Raw genomic sequence first — 4,665 nt, 5'->3', positions numbered from 1 at the left:
ACCAAGTAATTGACATAATCCGCGTACCAAGGGACATCCATCAAAGCAAGTGCGAATAATTGATCATCCGGCAAGGAGTCATCAATAGGCAATCCATCCTTACCCTTGACATGGAGTAGCCGAGAAAGATGATCGGCTACCACATTTTCCACACCCTTCTTGTCTCTAATTTCAATATCAAACTCTTGTAGCAAAAGTATCCACCGAATCAAGCGTGGTTTTGACTCCTTCTTGATTAGCAAGTGCCTCAATGCCGTGTGATCGGTGTGTACAATTACCTTAGAGCCCACCAAGTAAGAACGAAACTTGTTCATGGCATATATGACCGCCAAAAGCTCCTTTTCGGTGGTGGTATAGTGCGATTGAGCTTCATCCAAGGTTTTGCTTGCATAATATATGGCATGAAGTTTACCATTCTTCTTTTGTCCAAGCACCGCTCCCACCGCTACATCACTAGCATCGCACATCAACTCAAAAGGTTCTCCCCAAGTGGGAGGTTGCATAATTGGAGCGGTGATGAGAGCTTCTTTCAACCTATTAAAAGAATCCAAACACTCATTAGTAAATTCAAATGGCACATCTTTTCCAAGCAACAATGTTAAAGGTCGGGCAATCAAAGAAAAATCCTTGATAAATCTCCTGAAAAACCGGCATGCCCAAGAAAACTTCTAACTCCTTTGACATTAGTGGGAGGGGGCAAAGTTTTAATCACTTCAATCTTGGCTTGATCAACTTCTAAGCCTTTACTTGACACTACATGATCCAAAACAACCCCGGATGTCACCATGAAGTGACATTTCTCCCAATTCAAGACTAGACCGCTCTCTTGACATCTTTTCAATACCTTACCCAAATTAGCTAGACATCCATCAAATGAGGTCCCTACGACGGAGAAATCGTCCATAAACACCTCCATGATATTCTCAACATATTCGGAAAATATAGCTAACATGCATCTTTGAAATGTGGCCGGCGCATTGCAAAGCCCAAAGGGCATGCGCCTATAAGCAAAGGTGCCAAACGGGCACGTGAAGGTGGTCTTTTCTTGGTCATTAGGGTGAATCGGGATTTGGAAAAATCCCGAAAACCCATCAAGGTAGCAAAAATGAGAGTGTTGGGCAAGTCTTTCCAACATTTGGTCAAGGAAAGGGAGGGGGAAATGGTCTTTCCTAGTTGCCTTGTTGAGGCGTCTATAGTCTATACACATTCTCCACCCGGTTGTGACCCTTGTTGGAATTAGCTCATTCTTGTCATTGGTGACTACCGTGACCCCGCCCTTCTTTGGCACAACATGCACCGGGCTCACCCATGCACTATCGGAGATAGGGTAAATTATGCTTGCATCATAGAGCTTCAACACCTCCTTCCTAACCACTTATTTCATAGCGGGGTTAAGGCGGCGTTGAGGCTCAATGGAAGATGCACTCTCATCCTCCAAATGAATGCGATGGGTGCAAAAAGAAGGGCTAATCCCCTTGATATCATCAATTGAGTACCCAATGACATCTTTGTATTTTCTCACAACATCAAGTAACTTTTGAAGTTCGGTGTCATTGAGTGCACTATTGACAATAATAGGGTAGGTGTCATTAGGGCCAAGGAAAGTATGTTTAAGAGTAGAGGGAAGAGGTTTCAACTCCACTTGAGGAGGCGTAGATCTCTCCTCCTTTTTACCATCTCCTCTCAAGCTTTCAAATTCTTTGTCCGGGTCTTCTTCAACCGTTGCTTCCATAGCTAAAGCATACTCCCGGTGCTCCTTGCAATCTTTTACCTTGCCCTCAAGGAACCCTTGCAAACCCTTGTCTTCATCAAATTTCTTCATATCAACCCATTCTTCTACCACATCAATCATATAACAAGACTTTTCTTCCGAAGGTTCTTTCATAGCCTTGTTCAAGGAGAATTCAACCTTATCTTCACCCACTTGCAAAGAAAGCTTCTCATTCTTCACATCAATCATGGCACCCCCCGTAGCAAGGCATGGGCGCCCCAATATGATGGGAATATTCGAGTCTTCGGGGATGTCCATAACATAGAAATCACATGGGAATGCAAGTTTTCCCACCTTGAGCGGGACATCCTCCACAAGACCAATTGGGTATCTTATCGACCTATCCGCAAGTTGGAGAGAAACCCTTGTTGGTGAAAGCTCATAACCTTTCAACTTCTTGAAAATTTTGAGGGGCATAAGACTAATGCTTGCCCCCCAAATCACACAAAGCCCTCTCAATGTGCACGGTCCCAATCTTACAAGGTATGGAAAAGCTCCCCGGGTCTTCAAGCTTTTGAGGAGCCTCATTCATGAGAATTGCACTACACTCCTTGGATAAGTTCACCGTAGTTGTCGGGCTCAAAGAGTTTTTGTTTGAGATGAGCTCCTTCAAAAACTTTCCATAGCTTGGAATCTCCTTTACGGCATCAATGAAAGGCATAGTGATGTTGATACCCTTCATCATGTCCATGAACTTCCCATACTTTTGTTCAAGTTTGGCTCTTGCCAACCTTTGTGGAAAAGGAATTGGTGGCACATAAGTTCTTACAACTTGTTGTTGAGGCTCTTCAACCACCTTTGTTGTTTCATCAATCACTCTTGGAGTTTCCACAACAACTTCCACGAGTTCATCTTCTCCCTCCTTTTCTTCAATTACCTTAGGAGGTTCAACCACAACTTGAGGTTCAATGACATTACCCGGTCTACTACTCTTCCTTTTCTTGACAAATTCCCGGTCTTCCAAATCTCTACCACTCCTCAAGTGGATAGCATTCATGATTTTCGGATTTTCCTCGGTTTTACCCTGGAATTTCCCTTGGGAGGCTTGTAGTTGGCTCATTTGGGTGGCCAATTGGGAGATTTGGTTGTCCGTCATCCTTTGAGAAGCTTGCATTTGGGTCCTAAGTTGGTTGATGGATGAGGTTGTCTCGTCATGTTTTTGAGTGGAATGGTTGATGAATTGTGTTTGAGTATTGACAAGTTGGTTTTGGGAAGTCATCAATTGTTCCATCATGAGTTCCAAGCTTGACTTTGGTTGGGTGTTTTGTTGGAAAGGTTGGGTGTTTTGTTGGAAAGGTTGGGTGGTTGGTGGGTTAAGTGATTGGAATTGTTGTCTTGGTTGGAAGGTTCTTCCTTGGAAACCCGGTGGACCTTGATTGAATGTTGTGTTTTGTTTTGGAGCTTGAAAGTTTGGTTGTTGTGATTTTTGTTGGAAGGTTGGGTTTTGGACATTTTGAGAGCCATAGGAGAAGTTTGGGTGGGCTCTCATTCCGGGGTGATATTGGTTGTTGTTAAATGCTTGCTTGGCCGGACTAGACTCCCATATCCCATTCACTTGCTCCATACAATTGTCATCTCCAACCACCAAAGGACACTCATTGGGTGGGTGTCCTTGGTCTCCACAAAGCTCACAATTATAGACTTGGTTCCTCATAGAAGAATTGCTAGATGTTTTGCTTGAGCTCATCAAGGCAACTTGTTGCTTAAGCTCTTCTATCATCTCCTTCACTTCCACATTGTTGGCCGATTCGACCGTTGACTTCCCTTTCCTCTTGTGCCTATCATTGTTCCAATGAAAGGTACGAGAAGCCATTTCTTCAATAAGTTCTTTCGCCGTCTTGTGATCTATCTTATCCAAAGCTCCCTTCCCCGAGCCGGAATCAAGGTTCATCTTCATCTCATTGTTTAACCCTTCATAGAAATTGTTGATGAGTTCATCATCCCCAATACCGTGGTGAGGACATAGCCTTTGGAGGCCCTTGTACCTCTCCCATGCTTCATAAAGGGTCTCATCTTCTTGTTGGGTGAAGCCTTGGAGCTCACTCTTGATTCTTGCGGTTCGTTGGGGTGGGAAATACTTGTTTAGGAAAGTCTTAGAGACATCGTCCCAAGTCCGAAGAGAGTCGGGTTCACAACTTTTAAGCCATTCCTTGGCACTTCCCCTCAAAGAGTAAGGGAAAAGCCTAAGGCGTACGGCATCCTCCGTCACTCCATTGGCCTTGAACATGTCACAACTATCCAAGAACTCGTTGAGATGCTCGTTGGGGTTTTCGGTGGCTCCCCCTCCGAATTGGTTCCCTTGGACAAGTTGTAGCAAGGTGGCTTTCACATCAAAATTGTTGGCTTGAATAGGTGGCTTGACAATACTCGGATTCACCACCTTTTTCGGAGACAAGTTATCTCTCATAGGAACCGCGGCCATTGTTACTTCCGTTTCCGGTGTTGCAAAAGGATTTTCGAAAGTTTCAAAGACCCGTGGTTCTTCTCGAAGGTTCTCAATTACTGAATTTTCTTGAGGAATCGGTGTTTCTATTAGCCCTCTTCTACGGAGTGAATTTAGTCTTCTCGCGGTTGCTTCGATCTCGTGGTCAATCGGGCGTATTGGTTGACCTCTTCGAGCTCTCCTAACCATGCAAAAAATCCTACACACTTAAGAGAGGGATTAGTAACAAAAGACTTAGTCTAAACAAGAACGAAAACAATTAATATCTAGCCGAACGCCCCGGCAACGGCGCCAAAAACTTGATGGTATCAAGCTATACCTCACAAGTACACGATTTTATCGTTGTACACTATTAAAAGTCGATCCCACAAGGAGTTGAAAAGATTACTAATTGTTCTAATCCTATCGTTTAGCTAAGTCGACAATAAGGGATGAATTGTTATACTAAAGC

General features: G+C 43.9%; 1 non-coding gene across 1 annotated transcript; it reads left to right on the top strand.

Annotated features, from left to right (window-relative positions):
* The first annotated feature begins 3,717 nt into the window (after positions 1–3,717).
* Positions 3,718–3,824, top strand: LOC141650744 (small nucleolar RNA R71). Its single transcript, XR_012546761.1, has one exon. It is a non-coding gene; the product is annotated as a small nucleolar RNA R71 (small nucleolar RNA).
* The last annotated feature ends 841 nt before the right edge of the window (positions 3,825–4,665 follow it).

The sequence above is a fragment of the Silene latifolia genome, chromosome 3 (genome assembly GCF_048544455.1).
Source record: "Silene latifolia isolate original U9 population chromosome 3, ASM4854445v1, whole genome shotgun sequence".
In the NCBI taxonomy this organism is placed as follows: domain Eukaryota; kingdom Viridiplantae; phylum Streptophyta; class Magnoliopsida; order Caryophyllales; family Caryophyllaceae; genus Silene; species Silene latifolia.
This window is presented reverse-complemented; position numbering and strand designations above follow the sequence as displayed.